At 38.7% G+C, this 22803-nt stretch overlaps 1 long non-coding RNA gene across 1 annotated transcript; it reads right to left on the reverse strand.

Moving 5' to 3' along the window:
- LOC110270772 lies at positions 19450-21432 on the reverse strand. Its single transcript, XR_002360405.1, has 3 exons — positions 21350-21432; positions 21120-21234; positions 19450-19543 (listed from the first exon to the last, which is right to left on the reverse strand). It is a non-coding gene; the product is annotated as an uncharacterized LOC110270772 (long non-coding RNA).

Raw genomic sequence — 22803 nt, forward strand, 5'->3', positions numbered from 1 at the left:
ACATTGCAAACTATAAGACTCAAGGATCTCTCTCTGTACCCATGGAGAGGAAGCATGAAAAGCTTCTCTCACTGCAGAGACAACCAAAGCCCCCACAGTCAAACTCTAAGTTTGGTGTTGGGAGGTCTAAAAAATGCTCTGAACATCTGTGAGGCTCCATGAGAGCCCACTGTCAAGCTATTGACGTTAAAGAAGCGCTTGCTGGGAGGCAACCTAGCCATGGGGCATCACTTCCTTTAAGCATTTTGCCCTATTCTTGATTTTATTTGTTTATATAAAGTTCATTGATACTAAGGTAAAGAGTCAATTGCATAAGTTCACAGGGTTATAGAAGGATTCTGCACACAAAACAGAGAAAAAGAGCTCACTGGCAAGAAAATGCCAGTAAAAGTCTGTTTTGGGTGTTCAACGCCCAAAAGAAGCATCCACTGGGTGTTGAACGCCAGTAAGGATAGCCATCTGGGCGTTGAACGCCAGAAAGAAGCTCGTTCTGGGCGTTTAATGCTAGATTTACAGCGTCCTGGGCGTTCAGAAAAATGCCCAGTGACAAAGGAGTTCTGGGCGTTCAACGCCAGAAAGAAGCAACAGCTGGGCGTTGAACGCCCAGGAGAAGCAGCATTTGGGCGTTAAACGCCCAAAACATGCAGCATTTGGGCGTTTAAACGCCAGGATGGTGGGGAGGAGGTAATTTCGTTTTCAATTCAGATTTTTTCCAATTTTCATGTTTCAATTCATGATTTTTTGCATAAACATGTTACAAACTCTCATCTTTGAACTTCAATTTCAAAAAATTTTAATCCTACACATATTTCTTGATTTTTCTTTAAATTCCTTTCAAATCTTTTTCAAAACTCATCTATCTTTTTGAATTCTTTTCAAATCTTTTTAATTTCTTCTCATATCTTTTTCAACTCATCATATCTTTTGAATTTCGAAATTGCCTCTCCTTCTATTCCTCTCATTTCCTTTCTTTTGCTTGAGGACAAGCAAACCTCTAAGGTTGGTGTGATTTGCCATAATCACTGAGCTAAAACTCATCAAGATCATGGCACCTAAGGGAACAAGAGGAGCAAGGGCGTGACTTGAGGGAACTGAAGCGTCAGAAATTATCTCTTGAAGGACCAAGCATCCCACAGACTAGAGGAACATCCACTTCCCAGAATAAAGGTTGTTAAATTCTAATTTTAGCTTTAACTCTGTGATAGTTTCCATTATAGGAGTTTACCTTAGAAAGTATATATAAGTAGTAGTAATTAGTATATCTATTTTGATTTTATTTTCAATTAAGTTATAATTTATTTTTCTCATCATCAGCAAACATGAATAAAATAGTAGATTTTTAGAATAAAAAGGCAATTTATATTTTTTTAGTTCTTAATAAGAAAAGTTCTAATTAATTATAGGTGGTGGCAATACTTTCTGTTTTCTGAATGAATGCTTGAACAATGCATATTTTTTATCTTGAATTTTATGAATGTTAAAATTGTTGGCTCCTGAAAGAATAAGGAACAAGAAAAATATTATTGCTGATCTGAAAAATCATGAAATCGATTCTTGAAGCAAGAAAAAGCAGCATTCAAAAAAAAATCATTGGATAAAGAAAAAGAAAAAGCCAATAGCCCTTAAAACCAAAAGGCAAGGGTAATAAAAAGGGTCCAAGGCTTTGAGCATCAGTGGATATGAGGGCCTAAAGGAATAAAATCCTGGCCTAAGCGGCTAAACCAAGCTGTCCCTAACCATGTGCTTGTGGCGTGAAGGTGTCAAGTGAAAAGCTTGAGACTGAGCGGTTAAAGTCGTGATCCAAAGCAAAGAGTGTGCTTAAGAACTCTGGACACCTCTAACTGGGTACTTTAGCAAAGCTAAGTCACAATCTAAAAAGGTTCACCCAGTTATGTGTCTGTGGCATTTATGTATCCGGTGGTAATACTGGAAAACAAAGTGCTTAGGGCCACGGCCAAGACTCATAAAGAAGCTGTGTTCAAGAATCAACGTATCAAACTAGGAGAATCAATAATACTATCTGAATTCTGATTTCCTATGGATGCCAATCATTCTAAAATTCAAGGGATAAAGTGAGATGCCAAAACTGTTTGGGAGCAAAAAGCTACTAGCCCCGCTCATTTAATTAGAATCTGAGCTTCCCTTGAAACTCTGAGATATTATTGCTTCTTGACCTCTTTTTATCCTATTTTATTTATCTAGTTACTTGAGAACAAGCAACAGTTTAAGTTTGGTGTTGTGATGAGCGGATATTTTATACGCTTTTTGGGGGTAATTTCATGTAGATTTTAGAGTATTTTAATTAGTTTTTAGTATATTTTTATTAGTTTTTAGGCAAAATTCATATTTCTGGACTTTACTATGAGTTTGTGTGTTTTTCTATGATTTCAGGTATTTTCTGACTGAAATTGAGGGAGCTGAGCAAAGATTTGATTCAGGCTGAAAAAAGGACTACTGATGCTGTTGGATTCTGACCTCTCTTCACTCGAAATGGATTTTCTGGAGCTACAGAACTCCAATTGGCGCGCTTCCAATTGCGTTGGAAATTAGACATCCAAGGCTTTCCAGAAATATATAATAGTCCATACTTTGCTCAAGGATGGATGACGTAAATTGGTGTTCAACGCCAGTTCCATGTTGCAGTCTGGCATCCAGCGCCAGAAACAAGTTACAAGTTGGAGTTCAACGCCAGAAAAGGATCCAAAGCTGGCGTTGAACGCCCAAAATAGCCTTATGCACGTGATTAGCTTAAGTCTCAGCCCCAGCACACACCAAGTGGGCCCCAAAAGTGGATCTCTGCACTATCCATCTTAGTTTACTCATTTTCTGTAAACCTAGTTTACTAGTTTAGTATTTAAACAACTTTTAGAGACTTATTCTGGATCTCATCTCATTTTTAGATCTGAACTTTGTATTTTGACGGCATGAGTCTCTAAACCCCATTGTTGGGGGTGAGGAGCTCTGATGTGTCTCGATGAATTAATGCAAGTATTTCTGTTTTCCATTCAAACGCGCTTGTTCCTATCTAAGATGTTCATTCGCGCTTCAATGTGACGAAGGTGATGATCCGTGACACTCATCACCATTCTCAACCTATGAACGTGTGCCTGACAACCACCTCCATTCTATATTCGATTGAATGAGTATCTCTTAGATCTCTTAATCAGGATCTTCGTGGTATAAGCTAGAATTGATGGCGGCATTCATGAGAATCCGGAAAGTCTAAACCTTGTCTGTGGTATTCCGAGTAGGATTCAATGATTGAATGACTGTGACGAGCTTCAAACTCGCGAGTGCTGGGCGTAGTGACAGACGCAAAAGGACGAAGAATCCTATTCCAGTATGAACGAGAACCGACAGATGATTAGCTGTGCGGTGACAGCGCATCTGGATTATTTTCACTGAGAGGACGGATGGTAGCCATTGATGGCGGTGATTGGTGCACAAATTGTGAATCACACTTTTCACAACTCGTACCACTAACCAGCAAGTGCACTAGGTCGTCCAAGGTTATCTTGTAAATCTTAGTTAGGAAGTCAATTATATTTATCAGTTGGATTGCAAATAAACAAGAGAGCATGAATTAAAGGTTACTTGTTATGCAGTAATGGAGAATATGTTGGAGTCAACTCAAAGCTACTGACTCCAAGGGAGGGTATGCAGATGCTACCCCCATATGAAGCAGTAGAGGGGTTAGAATATGACCCCAGAGTCCTCCTGGACTGTTCATTTTCGCTTAGGTCCATGATGGAGAAAGGGAGATGATGTAAAATAACAAAAATATATAATTTTTTTGTTTATTTATTTATTTCGAAAATAAATCAAAATAAAATAAATAAAAATGAGTGAAGATTTTCAAAAAAAAAAATTGAAGAGAGAGAAAGTGGTTAAGAAGTTTGAAAAGGATATGATGATTTTTGAAAAAGGTTTCAAATTTTGAAATAAAAATCTGAATTTTGGAAATAGATTTCGAAAATTGTGGAGGAAAAATACCAAACTTAGAATTTTTAGAAAACCAAGATAAAATTTTCGAAAAACAAAGGAAAATCAGTGAGAAAACACCAAACTTAGAGTTTGGCACAAGATTTAATAGAAAAATAATTTATTTTAAAAAAATTTTGAAAAGGAAAATAAAAGACTCTAACCCACAAGACAAAAGTTTCCTAATCTAAGCACAAAGACTCACCGTCAGTTGTTCAAACACGAACAATCCCCGGCAACGGCGCCAAAAACTTGGTGCACAAATTGTGAATCACACTTTTCACAACTCGTACCACTAACCAGCAAGTGCACTGGGTCGTCCAAGTAATACCTTACGTGAGTAAGGGTCGAATCCCACGGAGATTGTTGGTTTGAAGCAATCTATGGTTATCTTGTAAATCTTAGTTAGGAAGTCAATTATATTTATCAGTTGGATTGCAAATAAACAAGAGAGCATGAATTAAAGGTTACTTGTTATGCAGTAATGGAGAAAATGTTGGAGTTTTGGAGATGCTTTGTCTTCTGGATCTCTGCTTTCCTCTGTCTTCTGAATCACGCACGCATATCCTCCTATGGCAAGCTGTGTGTAGGTGGATCACCGTTGTCAATGGCTACCATCTATCCTTCCAGTGAAAAGGGTCCAAGTGCGCTGTCACCGCACGGCTAATCATCTGCAGGTTCTCAGTCATACCGGAATAGGATCTACTATCCTTTTGCGTCTGTCACTACGCCCAGCACTCGCGAGTTTGAAGTTCGTCACAGCCATCCAATCCCAGAATCCTACTCGGAATACCACAGGCAAGGTTTAGACTTTCCGGATTCTCATGAATGCCGCCATCATTCTATAGTGGAACGTAGATGGTTGTCAGGCACGCGTTCGTGGAGGAATGATGATGATTGTCACGTTCATCACATTCATATTGAAGTGCAAATGAATATCTTAGATAGGAACACGCATGTTTGAATGGAAAACAGAAATACTTGCATTAATTCATCGAGACACAGCAGAGCTCCTCACCCCCAACAATGGGGTTTAGAGACTCATGCCGTCAGAGAATACAAAGTTTTGATCTGAAATGTCATGAGATACAAAATAGGTCTCTAAAAGTTGTTTTTATACTAAACTAGTAGCCTAGGTTTACAAAAAATGAGTAAACTATGAGGGATGGTGTAGAGATCCACTTCTGGGGCCCACTTGGTGTGTGCTGGGGCTGAGACTTAAGCAATTCACGTGCATAAGGCTGTTTTGGGCGTTCAACGCCAGGTTTGGGTCCATTTCTGGCGTTGAACTCCAACTTTTAATCCTTTTCTGGCGCTGGACGCCAGAATTGGGCAGAGAACTGGCGTTAAACGCCAGTTTACGTCATCTATCCTTGAGCAAAGTATGGACTATTATATATTGCTGGAAAGCCCTGGATGTCTACTTTCTAATGAAATTAGAAGCGCGCCATTTCGAGTTCTGTAGCTCCAGAAAATCCACTTTGAGTTCAGGGAGGTCAGAATCCAACAGCATCAGCAGTCCTTTTTCAGCCTGAATCAGATTTTTGCTCAGCTCCCTCAATTTCAGCTAGAAAAATACCTGAAATTACAGAAAAACACACAACTCATAGTAAAGTCCAGAAATATGAATTTTTCCTAAAAACTAATGGAAATAAACTAAAAACTAACTAGAATATACTAAAAACTATATGAAATTAACCCCAAAAAGCGTATAAAATATCCGCTCATCACAACACCAGACTTAAACTGTTGCTTGTCCTCAAGCAACTAGACAAATAAAATAGAAGACTAATAAGTTGAGAAGCAATAATAGCTCAGAGTTTTTGAGTGAAGCTCAGATTCTAATTAGATGAGTGGGACTAGTAGCTTTTTGCTTCCGAACAGTTTTGGCATCTCACTTTATCCATTGAAGAAGTCCCCAATTAGAGGTGTCCAGAGTTCTTAAGCACACTCTTCTTTCTGCTTTGGACCTTGACTTTAACGTGCGAAGTTGTAAGAGAGTAATATGTAACAATTTCGTGCACCAGAAGGATCTCTCCTTTTCATCAACCTTGATAATCCTTTTAATTCTTTTTGTTGAGGGCTTGACTGCAGTTGAAGAAGGCTCTGCCACTAATGCTCTCTTCATTCCTTTTCTTGCTGTGGGTTTAGGGGTAGCTTTCTCTTTGCCTTTCTTAGTGGCCATTCTAAAAAAGGGAAGAGAAAGTAAATTAAATTTAAAGAGATAAAGCAAGAGAGAGGGTTGAGTGAGTGATAGTCAATACACGGTAAAGATGAATGAAGGGAACACATGGTCATGACAACATGTGAAAAGTTCATCAAAGGGAATAAAATAAGTGCATTAGAGGGTAAGTAGATGCAAGATGTTTATTGGCATGCCGGCAAGGGCATGAGTAGCATAGATCAAGCATCACTTTGTAACAAACTATCGCCTTTGTATTGACAATTAAATTCAATTAATAAAATGGTAAAGGGAATTTGTGAAAAGCAAGCATTGAATAGTAGAATAGAATAATGTAGAAAAGTGCATGATGCCATATGGGCTTTTTCACAAACACATAGCATGCATGGTAAATAATCCAATGAAAATAATAAATTGAACATGCAAGCAACCCTTTAAAAATAATATTGCCAAACAATTTTGCAACAATCCACAATGACCAAATAGATTTCCAACACCAATAAAAAAAGAAAGAAAAAGAAAACATATGCAATGAAAGTAAAAAGAAAGAGAAAGGAAGAAGAAAACATAAATAAAGAAGAAGAATAGAAAAGTTAGGAGGGAAGAAGAAAAGAAAAAAAAACCTTGATAATGGTGGGAAGAGAGAGAGAAAGTAGAAAGTGAGAAGGAGGGAAGAAGGAAGAAGGGGGAAGAAAGAAATAAGGAGGGAAAAGAAAAAGTAGGATTGGGGGAAGAGAAAGATAAGATATTTGGCAAATTAGGATAAGTTTTGCGGCGCAAGCGACGCGAACGCGTGGGTGACGCGTTCGCGCGAAGGTGCATTAAGTTAATCGACGCGGAAGCGTCGGTCACGCGGACGCGTGACTCAGGTTATGCTACTGGCGCGAGGGCAGCCTCGCGCTTGCACGACTTTCTGTTCGAATTTATATTTTTGCCAAATTTTGGGCGACACGAACGCGTGGATCATGCGCTCGCGTGAGTGGCCAGTAGATGGATATGACGCGGACGCGCAAGCCATGCTTCCGCGTGGAAAGAATTTGTGCGTTCAGCACCGATCCAGCACCACTAGCACAACTTTCGGTCGTGCACCCATGTTACGTCGAAGTTCAGATCACGCGGCCGCGTGAGTGATGCGGACGCGTGGGAGGCCAGTTTTCGCACTTGACACGGACGCGTTGACGATGTGGTCGCATGGGATGATTTGTGCCAAAGGCACGCCTCCAGCCACGCTCTCGCGTGACTCTCTATTCAATTCCCCTTTCTTCAAAATGCACTAGTGACGCTTACGCGTCGCGTGCGTAAATTTTTTTTTTTTATATGCAAATGCAGGATGCAGATGAGGTGCAAGATATAGGCAGTAGTATGGAGAAGAGTTATAGATGAGGGAAGAGAAGGAGAAGAAGAGGAACGATCATACCGTGGTGGGTTGTCTCCCACCTAGCACTTTGCTTTAACGTCCTTAAGTTGGACGCTTCAGTAGCTCAGTTTTCAGTTGCGAGTGGATCCTCCAGGAGGAAGATCTCTAACTCCTTGTTTTTCGTTGCCTTCTCACCATGGTAGAGCTTCAAATAATGTCCATTAACCTTGATGAGTTCAGAGCTTGAAGGGTGACTTAGATGGAAAACTCCGTACGGTTCAGCCCTCTCGACTCTATATGGACCTTCCCACCTTGATCGCAGTTTGCCTGGCATGAGCCTCAGTCTAGAGTTGTAAAGAAGGACCAAATCCCCAGGTTGGAACTCCTTTCTCTTGATGTGTTGATCATGTACAGCCTTCATTTTCTCCTTGTACAGTCTTGAGTTCTCATAAGCTTCTAGGCGAAGGCTCTCCAATTCTTGCAGTTGCAACTTCCTTTACTGCCCAAAAAGCTTTGTGCTCCACCTCAACTGGAAGGTGACAAGCCTTTCCATAGACTAAACGGAAAGGACTCATCCCAATGGGTGTCTTGTATGCTGTTCTGTATGCCCATAGTGCATCTTGTAGTCTGGTGCTACAGTCTCTTCTATGAGGTTTGACTATCTTCTGTAAGATGCGCTTTATTTCTCTGTTAGACACCTCGGCTTGCCCATTAGTCTGAGGATGGTAGCCTGTTGCTATTTTATGAATTATCCCATGCTTCTTCAGTAATCCTGTTAGTCTCCTGTTACAAAAATGGGTGCCTTGATCGCTCACAAATGCACTTTGTTTTCCAGTATTACCACCGGATACATAAATGCCACAGACACATAATTGGGTGAACCTTTTAGATTGTGACTCAGCCTGTTGCTATTTTATGAATTATCCCATGCTTCTTCAGTAATCCTGTTAGTCTCCTGTTACAAAAATGGGTGCCTTGATCGCTCACAATTGCTCGTGGTGATCCAAAGCGACAAATAATGTGGTTTCTAACAAAGGAAACAACAGTGTTAGCATCATTAGTACGGGTAGGAATCGCTTCCACCCATTTAGAAACATAGTCTACAGCTAACAATATATAGAGGTGGCCATTAGAATTTGGAAATGGATCCATGAAGTCAATGCCCCAGACATCAAAAATTTCACAGAAAAGCATAGTTTGTTGAGGCACTTCATTCCTCTGGGATATATTACCAAACCTCTGGCATGGGGGACAAGATTTACAAAATTCAGCAGCGTCTTTAAAAAAGGTGGGCCACCAAAATCCATAGTCTAAGATTTTTCTAGCTGTTCTTTGGGGGCCAAAATGTCCTCCACTCTCAGATGAGTGACAGGCCTCTAAAATGGACTGGAATTCTGATTGAGGCACACACCTTCTAATTACCTGGTCAGCGCCACATCTCCATAAATATGGGTCATCCCATATATAATATTTAGACTCGCTTTTCAGCTTGTCTCTTTGGTGCTTAGTAAATTGTGGAGGAAAAGTGCGGCTAACTAGATAATTAGCTACAGGTGCATACCAAGGGGTTAACGCAGATACTGCTTGTAGGTTATCAAATGGAAAATTATCAGATATAGGAGTGGAGTCATCCTTAATGTGTTCAAGGCGGCTTAAGTGGTCTGCCACTAGATTCTGGGTATCACTCCTATCCTTTATTTCTAAATCAAATTCTTGTAGCAGCAGTATCCAACGTATAAGCCTTGGTTTGGATTCCTTTTTAGCTAATAGATACTTTAGAGCTGCATGGTCTGAATACACTACTACCTTAGTACCAAGTAAATAGGCTCGGAATTTATCCAGAGCAAAAACAATAGCAAGAAGCTCTTTTTCAGTAGTAGTGTAGTTGGACTGAGCAGCGTCTAAAGTTTTAGACGCGTAAGCAATAACAAAAGGATCCTTACCTTCACGCTGAGCCAGTACTGCTCCTACTGCATGGTTGGAAGCATCGCACATGATTTCGAATGGCTGGCTCCAGTCTGGTCCTCTCACAATTGGAGCTTGAGTCAGGGCGGTTTTCAGCTTATCAAACGCTTGTTTGCAATCCTCACTGAACTCGAACTCGATATCTTTCTGCAGTAATCTGGATAGGGGAAGTGCTACCTTACTAAAGTCCTTAATGAATCTTCGGTAGAAACCTGCATGGCCAAGGAACGAACGGACTTCCCTCACAGAAGAGGGGTAAGACAAACTAGAAATAACATCCACCTTTTCTGGATCTACAGAAATGCCAGTATTAGATACAACATGTCCCAGTACGATTCCTTGTTTAACCATAAAATGATATTTTTCAAAATTCAATACAAGGTTTGTACTGACACATCTATCTAATACTCTAGATAAACTATCCAAGCAAAGGTTAAAAGAATCACCATAAATGCTAAAATCATCCATAAAAACCTCCATACACTCCTCAATAAGATTAGAGAAAAGACTCATCATGCACCTTTGGAAAGTAGCTGGTGCATTGCACAGGCCAAAGGGCATTCTCTTGTAAGCATAAGTCTCAAAAGGACATGTAAAGGTAGTCTTTTCCTGATCCTCGGGAGCTATATGAATCTGGAAATAGCCTGTGTAACCATCTAAAAAGAAATAATGTGATTTACCTGACAGGGGATCCAGCATTTGATCAATGAATGGAAGAGGGTAGTGATCCTTATGAGTAGCTTGGTTGAGACGCCTGTAATCAATGCAGACCCTCCAGGCATTCTGTACTTTGGTTGCTATGAGCTCTCCGTGCTCATTCTTCACTGTAGTGACTCCAGACTTCTTGGGCACCACTTGCACTGGGCTCACCCATTCACTGTCTGAGATGGGGTAGATAATACATGCCTCTAATAGTCTGGTCACTTCCTTCTTGACAACCTCTAAAATAGTGGGGTTTAGTCTTCTTTGGGGTTGACGAACAGGTCTTGCTCCTTCTTCTAAAAATATCATGTGCTCACAAACTTGAGGGTTGATGCCTACTATGTCTGCTAAACTCCACCCAATTGCTTTCTTGTGCTTCCTCAGCACACTAAGTAACTGCTCTTCCTGTTGAGAAGTGAGTTCCCTTGCAATGATAACTGGAAACTTCTGCTTGTTCTCGAGGTAAGCATATTTGAGGTGTGGAGGAAGGGGTTTCAATTCTAGCTTTTGCTCATGGTATGGCTCTGGATTATCTGGAACTGGTGGCAGTGGTAGAGTACCTGCATTGTCCTCGGAATTCCCCACACTTGGACCTTGTCCTATGTACTTATCTTCAAACTCTTCCTGGTGAACTTCAGCTACGGTTTTATCTATGATGTCACACTGGAAGATAGAACGGTCTTCTGGAGGTTGCTTCATAACTCCATTCAGATTGAAGCTTACTACTCGGCCGTCTATTTCAAAAGAGTAAGTGCCTGCAAAAGCATCTAATTTGAACTTCAAGGTCTTCAAGAAAGGTCTTCCGAGTAGGATTGATGATGGCTTCTCTGAGTCATTTTGGGGCATCTCCAGGATGTAAAAATTAATGGGGAAAGTGAGACCTTTGATACCCAGTAATACATCTTCAGCAACTCCAGCCACTGTAATAATACTTTTATCTGCTAACACAAAACGAGCTGCCGACCTTTTTAAGGGAGGGAGCCTCAAAACATCATATACAGATAAAGGCATTATACTAACACATGCTCCTAAATCACACATGCAGTCAGAAAATATCATACATCCAATGGTACAGTTAACCATGCATGGACCTGGATCACTACATTTTTAGGTATATTTCCCATTAAAGTAGATATAGAACTACCTAAAGGAATATTTTCTAATTCATTAATTTTATCTTTATGTATGCATAAATCCTTTAGAAACTTTGCATATTTAGGTACCTGTTGAATGACATCAAAAAAGGGAACAGTTACCTCAACCTTTTTGAAGATTTCTACCATCTTGGGATCAGGTTCCAACTGCTTCCTGGGCTTCCTAGCAAGTTGTGAAAATGGAATAGGAACGGCGTCCTCTATAGTGTCTGCGCCCTATGGTGCTTCTCTCTGTGATTTGGTGTCTTCTTCTTCAGCCATGTCCTGTATGCTCTTTTCTTCTTCAACATCTTCTATTTCCACTACCTCTTCAACTGAGGTGTGTTCAGGTGGATTTGGCTCTTCCTGATTCCTCTCTTGCAGTGTGGTTCCGGACCTTAGGGTGATGGCATTAATACCACCCTTTGAGTTGGGTAATGGTTGAGAGGGGAGTCCACCAGAGCTTGAGGACTGGTTGTTGGAGTTGTTCATTGATCCAATCTGTGAGACAAGGGCTTGCAAAGTAGAATTCAAACCATTCAAGGTAGAAGTAAGGTTGTTTTCCATGGCCTGTTGTCTCTGATCAATAGATTGTAGTAACTCATCATTAGGAGATAAAGAGGGGTAAGTGATCTGAGAGGTCTGCTGAGATGCTTGAGGCTGTCTTAAATGAGGTACTCTATAGGTCTGATTCTAATTCTGCTGTCTGAAGTTGTTATTGTTATTCCACCTCTGATTTCCATTGTTATATCTGCCTCTTCTGTTATAATTGTCCCTCCAACCCTGGTTAGAATTGTCTCTCCAACCTTGGTTAGAGTTATCCTGCCATCCTTGGTTATAGTTGCCACCTTGATTGTACCCTTGATTGGGGCGGTCATGAAAGTTATGCGTGGCTGCTACAGTGTTGTCTTCTGGTTGGAGTTGCGGACACTCATCGGTATAGTGACTGTAATCTGCACAGATTCTGCATACTCTTTGTGGAACCAATTGCTGGCTGTGCTGTGGTGGAGAAGGCTGAACTTGCTGAGGCTGTTGTTAATTCAGTTGCATCTGCTTCAGCAAGTTAGTCATTTTACATAAGCTCTGAGCTATAGCAGCAGTCTCTTTACTAGTGGATACCTCTACAACAGCTCTCGACCGACTTTGTTTCTGCCTGTGATTCCTAGTAGAGTCAGCTAAGTCGCTGATCAATTGCCATGCTTCTTCCGTAGTCTTGTACTTTTTCATAGAACCATTACTAGCACCTTCCAGTGTGGTCCTATCTTGAGATTTCAAACCCTGTGTAAAGTAACCGAGCAACACTATCTTGTCAATCATATGATGGGGGCATGCTTCTCGAAGATTATTGAAGCATTCCAAGTATTCATAGAGGGTCTCAGATTCATCCTGAACGGTCATAGACATGTCCTTCCTCAGCTTATCGGCAACTTCAGCTGGAAAGAATTTCTCCAGAAACTCTCTCCTAAGTGTATCCCAGTTGGAAACAGTTGCTCCGGGTTGAGTGTAGTACCACTCTCTTGCCTTTCCTTCCAGAGAAAACGAAAAGGCTTTCAACAGAATGGAGATTTCATCAGTGCCATCACGCTTAACAGTAGAACAAGCAGTCTAGAAATCCCTAAGATGCTTGATAGGCTCTTGAGCAGGTAAGCCATGAAACTTGGGCATCAAGTTGAGTAGTGAAGACTTTATTTCAAAATCTACAGCTACTGCTGGGTGGTGTGCCTGGATAGTGACTCTTCTGGGCGCTGCCATGTCACCTGCACGTAAATGAACTGGATCAGTAGAAAGGGAGCTTGTTTCTTCCTTAGATGACGGTTCAGGTTCGTCCTCAAAGAGGAGTCGCCGACGCCGAGCTTGCCTTATACGTGAAAGAGTTCTTTCAATCTCAGGGTCAAATACTGGCAAGCTTGGATCAGGAAGTGAACGCGTCATTTAACGAGAGAAATGTACAGCTCATAGTGACAAAATGAAAAGAAAAATTGCAATTAAAATAAATACCAATCAATAAATTAGCACACTGTTGCAACTCCCCGGCAACGGCGCCAAAAAATTGACGTGCGAAATTGGCGAGTTAAGAATTTATTAATAGGAATACGTTGCAAGTATAGTCCTTAACCAGCCGAAAATTCGCTTATCAATTTAAAAGGGGTTGTCACAATATTGAAAATTAAAATACTGAGAGTATGAATCCCAGGTCGTCTCCCAACGAGTTGCAGAGAGATGTGCTATTTCATCAATCGGGTGTTTTCAAAAGTGGTTGAGTTGGTAAATAGGAAATTAAAATAGAGAATTTAATTAATTCTAAATAAAAGCCTTGAGTGGGGGTAGATTAGTTGGAAGCCCTATTCTTGTTGAAATACTCTCAAGATTAATTAATAATTGGAAGTTACTCTGCTTAGTTAACCCTTACTAGGTAAAGGAAAGTCAAGCAAGTTGAAAATCTGTTTCTAGTCATAAGTCCTAATCCTCTCCCTTGGGAAGGACTAGAGTTAATGATTAGAGGGTGATTCAACAATAGACCCAATTATAATTTCTCTTTTGAGTAGTTCAACTCAAGGGTTCCTTTCAATCATCCCCCAATCAAGTCATGGAACTACTCACTCATCATAATTATAAAATTCACAGAATTAATGGTGAAAATAAAAGAAGACATGATAAATAAAAATAAAAGGATTAATTGAAAATAAAAATGGTCTATATTAATAACTTATAAAAATAAGCCAAAGTCAACTCTAGAGGGAGTAAGAATATGGAAGAATAAATATAAAAGGTAAATAACAAAAATAAGATGACTAGTACCGGAGGTAGACTCTTCTCAAAAGCTAAAGCTAAAATCTTCCCAAAAAATCCTAATTATGAATGTCAAGTGATAAAAACCTAGGGGAGGAGTAAATCCAGATCTAAAACTAAAAATTATGTAGAATGAATTGTGTCCCCCGTTTCTGCATGTTCTCTGACTCTAGTCTGTAATTTCGGGCCGAAAACTGGGTTGAAATCCGGCCCAGAAACTCTGCCAGCGACTTTTAAAATTCTGCAGATTGCGCACGTCACGCGGACACGTCATTCACGCGGACGTGTCATTCGGCGTTTTTCTTTTTCATGCGGGCGCGTTGTCCATGCCTCCGCGTCGCTTCTGCTTTTCCAATCCGTGCGTCCGCGTCACTCATGCGGCCGAGTCACTGCGAATTCCTCTATTCCGCGCGGTCGCGTCACTTCTCGCTGGTCATCTCCTCAATTTCTTGTATTCGTTCCATTTTTGCAAGCTTCCTTCCCAATCTCCCACTCATTCATGCCTTATAAAGCCTGAAACACTTAACACACAGATCACGGCATCGAATGGAATAAAGGAGGATTAAAATACCTAATTAAAGGTCTCCAGGAAGTGAGTTTTCAATCATGTAATAATTTTAGGAAGGAAATATAAATGCATGCTAATTATATGAATAAGTGGGTAAAGACCATGATAAAACCACATAATTAAACACATTGTAAACCATAAAATAGTGGTTTATCAACTCACTTTGAGTAAATTTGGCTTATGAGCCTGAGATGATTTGAGAAACGAGATTTCTAAAAGCCAAGGCTGAAAAGAGTTGAAACTTGATTTCAAAGTGAAACGATTTGAGAAAAAGTGATTTATGGCTTAAATGCCGATTTTACGAATTGATGATGTTGAATGTGGAAGTGCTGTTTTGTTGTGAGCCGGAATGGCTGTGTATGTTATGAATATTGGCTGGTTATGGATTGAACCGTGAGCCGGAATGGCTGTGTATGCTATGAATATTGGCTGGTTCTGGACTGAACCATGAGCCGGATGGCTGAGATGGATGTTGATCCATGGATGAGAATGAATGCATGTATATGCTGAATTATTGATAATTGAGATTTGTACTTCTACTATTGGAGATAAGAGTTTTCCTGGGAGAAAGCAGTGTCTAGCCACCACTTGCTCCAGGTTGAGACTCGAAGCTCTTTTGACCCTATGTCGTAAGTGTGGCCGGGCACTGTGAAAATCCCGGATGAGCTCGCCCCCGTAAATATTCACCAGTGAAGGTGATAGATATGGATCATGATTTTGATCAAGTTTATAATGAGTATAACTCGAGTTGGGGATGCGCGACAGAGGGACAGTCCAATGGTTAGCTACCAGGACTTGTCGGGTTGGCTCTATAACCGACAGATGATATCATCAGCCACTAGGGACAGGCATGCATCATATGAATCTATGTGACATTGTTTGGGTGTGCATACTGTACTTGGTTTGCCTATGTGATTAACTGCTAATTGTTCTACTTGCTGTAACTGTTTGTTTGTGCTTGCATCTTCCTATTTGTGTTTGCTACTGAGACTCTGTTGGACTGTGGTGATTGGTTGATGGTTGGATTGTTTGGGTCTAGGGCCGTGGATGGAATGAAATGAACCGATGGTTGATTTCGGTTTTGTGTTTCTGGTTTGGAATAAGATATGAAAGGCTATTTTGGTTCAGCACAGATAACCGTTTTGAAAGGCTTTTGAGTTGTTGAGAATTGAATGGTTTCTCTTTCAGAAAAGATTTTCGACTTTACTTTTATTGTAAACCGTTGTTTTTGAAAAGAGGCATAAGACAGTTATTAATCACTGGTACAGTTTATCTTCACGTATCCTATTACAGTAATTCCCAAAAACCCTCTACTGAGAACCCTTTCGAGGATGATGTTCTCACCCCCTACATTTTTTCCCTTTTAGGATATGGGCGCAGAAGTCATGAAGAGTTTATCTAGTTGTTGTTGAGATGCTCTGTGTTGTTTTAGTTATGGTTTATTATACCCTCGCCTTTATCTTGAGATTTTCTGTAAGAGGGATAGGAATTGTATTAGATAATGTTTGTAATATTATTTATATATATGTATGTATATATATATGGATGTACTCTTTATGAGTTTCTGTAAATTGTATGGTATGTATGGATGTACGTTGTATAGCAAAAGTATTCTTGGGAGCAGTATTGCGGTTTAAAGTTTTAAACAGGCTCATATTTTAGTATTAAATAGTATAAGTGTCGTAGTAATGTCCGAGCTATCAGAGTTGCGCAGCCGGAAGCGTGAGCTTTGGTAGTTAGGGTGTTACACGTAGGGTCAACAGAGTATCGAGTTTTCAACCTGGTACATGTGGTGGCAAGCCACAGAACTTTACCCAGGGAATCTTGTATCTCAGATCATTTAATTAATCAAGCCAAGTATTATACATAATCATTCATAACATTCATATTCAATTCATCACTTTTTTTGCTTTACTTCACCTCCAACTTATCCCCACTTCCTAACTTCATTTGATTATCAAATTTAATACTATTGTATGACTAAAGGAATAAAAATAGAGGTTTAGAAGTTTGAAATAGGGTTTAAAACTCAGAAAACCATGTTTGCTGGAATAGGGGCCACGCGTATGCGTGGGAGTGTAAAAAGAGAGCTCTCGCGCGCATCCCTTTGTCATGCGTACGCGTAGGTGAATACTTCATGTCACGCGTATGCGTGGGACATGCGTACGCATGGACATGCTTGCTTGTTCATTACGCGTACGCATAGTAAAAGATTCCATGCCACGCGTACGCGTGGTCGTACATTTTTTCCAAAAATCTGATTCAGTAGAAAACTGCAGAATTACCTATTCCAAACCAAAACTTTCGTCGAGCATAACTTAATCATTTTAAATCGCTTTTTATCTGTTCTTCGAACGGCATAAACTTCACAGACCCATTTTTTATCAAAATAAGTTTGAAACCATTTGGGGGGTCCGGATGCTAAATTATAGCTCACCGAAGTTTGGCCCAAAACCAAAATTTCACAAACTTCCTAAACCTCATTTCATTCCAAAAATCTCATTCCTTTCATTACCAAACCTACAATTGTCAACATGGTATATCCTTCCTTATTGTCAAAATAACCACCATAATAATTCATACCTCAAATCAACTATAATATACATACACTTCCCAAAATCCATCAACCAAAGCCATAGCTCATAAGTCCTAAATTCATATATTTATATCTTCAAATCACTAAATAACAATCCATCAAGCATCACCAACCAGCCACAAAGCATCAAACCAAAGCATACTTCTTAACAAGACGCTAAGCAATAAATACATGCACACACATTCCAACCTATCCTATGGTCATCTAGCTTAAGTTTTCACAGAACATTATATATTAAAGGCAAGAAACCTAAACCATATTTTGGCTGATTTTTCGTGTATTGCCCAAGGAAACTTACTAAAATAAACACAGCCTCCAAAAGTTCAATAAAACAGCTTCCTCTAAGTTCTAATATCCACAATTTCAAGCTCAAATTATTTATTTACAACCTAATACACATTTATAACACATATATACCCAATTTAATATCCAAAGCACAAATTCAGAATATCAAATAGAATTTATGGTATCCTCACTTTACCCAAGCTTCGTATAAGCAAGAGTAAACGTTTTCTTCAAGCTAATTAGATCCTAAAACATCAAAAAGCAAAAAAAATTCAACACCACTACCTAATTTTCGAAAATTGGGGGAAGAAGAGGCTGAGAGTGAATAAGTGAATTACCTATAAAATTGTTCTGGTAGAAACATAGAGCTCAACGCGGTGGTCATGTGGCCGCAAACGGTGCGGCGATCGGAGTTCGGACGGAGGAGATACGATGATTTGAAATCAATGTAAGGGTTAAGGAAAGTTTCTCTTCTCCACTCCCCTATTGTGTTTCAGCGCTGCTTCTGCTGAATTGGGGAAGAAGAGAGGCTTGGGTTCACTTAAGTGCTGGGCCGGTTAGGCCCATGGGCCTGGTTTGGGCCTGGTTTAATCGGTTCGGCCTATTCGGTCCAATCTTGAGCCGAATTCTTTGAAATTAGTGTTAAAATTTTTATTTTGATGAGCTCTATCCTAATTTAATATAATATTTACATTTCTCATTTTCTTTATTAAAAATTATTTATTGACTAATTATTTACTAATTTAACGGGGTTTACAACTTCGAATATTTTCGGGCAGACGTAGAAAGCATGGAGGGGATGGAACTTGAACTTGGTCTACAAAGCTCCGTGAAAACAATTCCTTAATAAAAAATCGAGCTGCTCCCAAGAAAATTAACTTTACCCACATTCTATTAGGTTGGTCATAATATGTGAGTAGATCCAATCCTTCAGTAAAATAGAGTTTACTGCCGCTGGACGCTTACATCCATATAATTAGAACTTGAATAAGTGAATACAACTTGAGATGGTATTTAATGGATGTGGTGCACTGTAAATGATTGCGACAAAAAATAATTGCACTGGAACATTAGACAAAAAGAATAAGTTAGAGTAAGAACAATCATTAAATTATCAAAAGAATAATGTAATAGAATAAGTATATAAAAAATACTATAAAAATTATAAATTTTACCTTAAAATGATCAATTTCGATGAAAAACGAAGACTACATTCTTATTCTATGAAGTAGTCAAGGAAGAATAATAAATTAAAAAAAAATGAGTCGACTCTTAGATCTAGACTCACAAACCATAAAAAACACTATATATATAGCCTTTATTAGAACAAAAAAATTATATAAATTAGTTATTATTAAGTTAATTTTTTATTATTTACCTTATACATCATATATTTGTCGTGATTGGATAAGTCATTATCATATCATATACATTTTTATCATGATTAAAATTATAGATTTTTGTTTACTTTTTTAAGGTAGATATCAATATCAGCTCGCAAGAAATTATGATTAATTTGAAATTATATTACAATGATTGAAAATTAAAATTACTGAAAATTAATATAATTATGTATTAAATGCTAATTTGGTGTATAATAATTGACCATTAATATAATTATGTAGAAAATAAAATATAACAATTAAAACTAAATTTGTTAACTAATTGAAGCTAGGTATACGACTACTTTACATATTAAATATTAAAATAGGAGCATGTGACTCGACACTACATGTATTGCTGATTTCTTTGAAAACCAGGAAATAAATACTTTATCTTAAGAAAAATACAAGCAGGCATAGATTCATATACAAGACTCCTTACATAATATCTCATAATATATTATACAAATAAAACATACAACTCCTATCCCTCTTATAAAAACTTGTAATAACAAAGACGAGGAAAGAAAATAATCTAATTAACATATGAGCATATAAACCAAACACAGTATAACTCTTCTTAATGCATCTTCATCTGGTTCCTGAAAAGGTAAAGTTGTAGGGGGGTGAGAACCTAACCACACGGTCTCACCACGGAGTTTCAAAGTTGTCATAAGAAGATATCTAATAAGAAAACCGTTTTCAAGCTCAGTGATTATCATTGCCTTATGAATCTTTTAAAAACCAATAGATAATCGTTCAAAACCTTTTCGAAGAAACAATGTTTAATCTTTTAGAAATTCGAAACCTTTCCTTTCTTATAAGAAAATCTCAATCAGAAAATCAACCACGCAATCAAACAACACAATCATTAATTCAGCACCAAAGTTCATTCTCAAATGTACCATGCCAGGGCAAACACAGGCAAGACAGACAAGGAAAGTACAAGTAGGTAGTACTTACAGCAAATAGTTCAAGTAGCAGTTAAGAACAGTTTAGCAATTAGGCAAACCAAAACTAGTTCAAACCCAAGCAAAGCATACAGATGCATATGATGCATGCCTGTCCTATGGCTGATGAGGCTCATCTGTCAGTTATCCAGCCAACCTGATAAGTTTGAATTGTCCTTAGACTGTCCCCCGACGTGCATCCCCAAGAGTCTATGCATAGCTTTTCTCAAATAATCAATATTACTCAATGGGGGTAACATTCCCGGGAATTTATATAGTGCCCGGTCACACTTACGTCGTAGGGTCAACAGAGTATCGAGTTTTCAACCTGGTACACATGGTGGCAAGCCATGGTACTTTATCCAGGGAACCTCGTATCTCAGATAATTCAAATTCATAAGCCAGATGAATAATTCAAAGATCATATTTCAACATTCTCAATCTATATCTCAATTTTCTCATCATTCTCAACATCATCATCATTCATTAATCCAAATCTTGTTTCCAAATTCATTCAAAAACCATATTTCAAAGAAAATTCTCATCATTCTTCTTTCCATTCCATCCATTAACAATCCCAATTCAAAACATAATTCTTTCTTTGATAAATAAATCAATCTTAAAACATATAATGTTTAAAAACAAATCTTTTTAATTAATTACTTCAAATAAAACTTCCAATTTTATAAAATTTCGACAACATCTCCTCTAAAACTCAGACACTACCACCCTTTTTGGGTCCCATCCAAACATTTCTCAAACCTTTTCTCAACCATTTCCAAATCTCAAACATGTTCCACAGTTGAACCAGTTCCAATATCAGTTTATTTTTCAAAACAAACCAATTTTCCAGCAATAGAACTCTTTTTAAAATCAAATCAGCTCAAATATTAAATCATTTATAAAATCAGACCAACTCAAAATCAAACCGCTCCCAGAATCAATTTATTTTCATATCTCAAATTATTTCCAAAATCGATTCATTTATATTACCAAGTAAATTCTAAAACCAAGAAAATCCACATTTCACAATAATCAAGTAAATAACATTTCAAACCAGTTTTTACCAACAACCATACACCACTCACGCAATCAAGCACCCAATAATCCAATCCAACAAACCATCACATCCACATGACAAATATAATCACATAAGTATATCATTTTGCGTCAATATCTATTTATCACAACTCTGTAATGTAAAATAGATTTTAAGAAAAACTCCTACCTCAATTATTCGCAATCCGCATAATTAAATGCGTTGAATCCCTTTTTCCCCCGACTCATCACAGCGGCAACCACAACCGCAGTTCCAAACCACTTTTGCAGCAACCATAGTTACTCTAATCGTAATAAGAAATAACCGAAACTCAATCAAATAGCAAATAACATTGCAAAATCCTCAATAAACTATAACGAATCGCTAACAGCGAGAGTTCCAAAACAAGAAAGACTCACCGAATCAAGAGGAAAATAAAAGTTGGAGCTATTGCAAATCCAACGGCCATCACCGGCAAGAACGGGACCTGACAGAAATAATGGAAAGTGAAGGTAATGCAGAATAGCTATGGTGGTTAATCCAACCAGCAACAAGAGCGGCATCAGTAATTCCAGCAACAGTGACCATGGTTACAGCAAAATAGAGAATTCAAACTCAATGGAATCAAAAACAGAAATGAATTCAATAGAACTGGAAACAGAGACTGCTTACGATAAAAGAACGAAGCAGCAGCAATAGGAGAGGCAGTTCCCTTCTCTCTAGTCCGTGATCCCGGCGACCAGAGGCACGGCGGTTGTTCCCTAGTGACAATCGACGGCAGCGGCTGAAACTTCTTCGACGGTAACTAAAACCAACACGCAGAGACAATAAGGTTTTTAGAATCTCAAATGAAGGTAAACCAAACTTAAAAAACCCTTACCGATGGTGAATCTCAGTGGAGGTAGTGGAGTTTCTCGGCGGCAGAGGCGCGGCGGTGGCTGAGCACGGGTCTCCCCTCTCTCTCTCTCTCTCTCTCTCTCTCTCTTCGCGATCGGTGACGGCGTGAGCTGGAGCTGACAGCGCGAACGGCGGCAACGGAACTGGAAGCTCCTGGGACGCAATGGCGGCGAGCCCAGTCACGGCGTCATCCCTTCCTCTTCTCCCCGTCGCTCCCCTTCTCCTCCTCTTGTGCGTGACGATGACACGGCTGTGACGGCAAGGACGACACTAAGTGCGGTGCGGCAGCGAGCGGGACACAATCCTGAGCAGCGCGGCGGTAGTGCGGCGGTGGCTCCTCTCCGGTGCTTTCTTCCTTCCTATCTGATTTTCCCCTTCCCCGTTTCCCTTTTTCTTTCCTTCGTTTCTTTCTTTCTTTCTTTCTTTCTCTTTTATTTTTTTCTGAAGGGATGGAGCTGACTTTGAGTTAGGGAATGGCGGTGGTTAGGTTAGATTAGGAGGGGGTTATAGTTTAATTTGATTAAAATTAGGGTTTTATTTGGGAATTTAGAGTTAGGATAAAATTCATATAAGTAATATAATAATTTTATAAAAGTAAGAGTAATAGGATAATTAAAAACCTATTGTAATCCAACACTAATATTTATTAAAAATATTATTTAATTATCAATTTACAAATTATTCTCAAATAAATAATTCTAATTCGAAAACTATAGATAATATAATTAATTTTCTTTACTCAAAAATTAAAGTATTAATTTCTAAAATCACAATTATTTAAATCAAATCATGTAAATTCTTATTATTTTACGATTTCTAAACTTTATAATTTAAATATGAAAATTATCCAATAATTGTAAAATTAGATAAAATTTCTAATTTAATTATCAAAATTTGATTTAGTTAGCTTTAGTAAAATAATTTCTGAAATTAAAATATTTAATGAATAAATAAATCGAAATTAGTTAAAAATAAA

This window comes from Arachis ipaensis, chromosome B04, assembly GCF_000816755.2.
Source record: "Arachis ipaensis cultivar K30076 chromosome B04, Araip1.1, whole genome shotgun sequence".
Classification (NCBI taxonomy): Eukaryota; Viridiplantae; Streptophyta; class Magnoliopsida; order Fabales; family Fabaceae; genus Arachis; species Arachis ipaensis.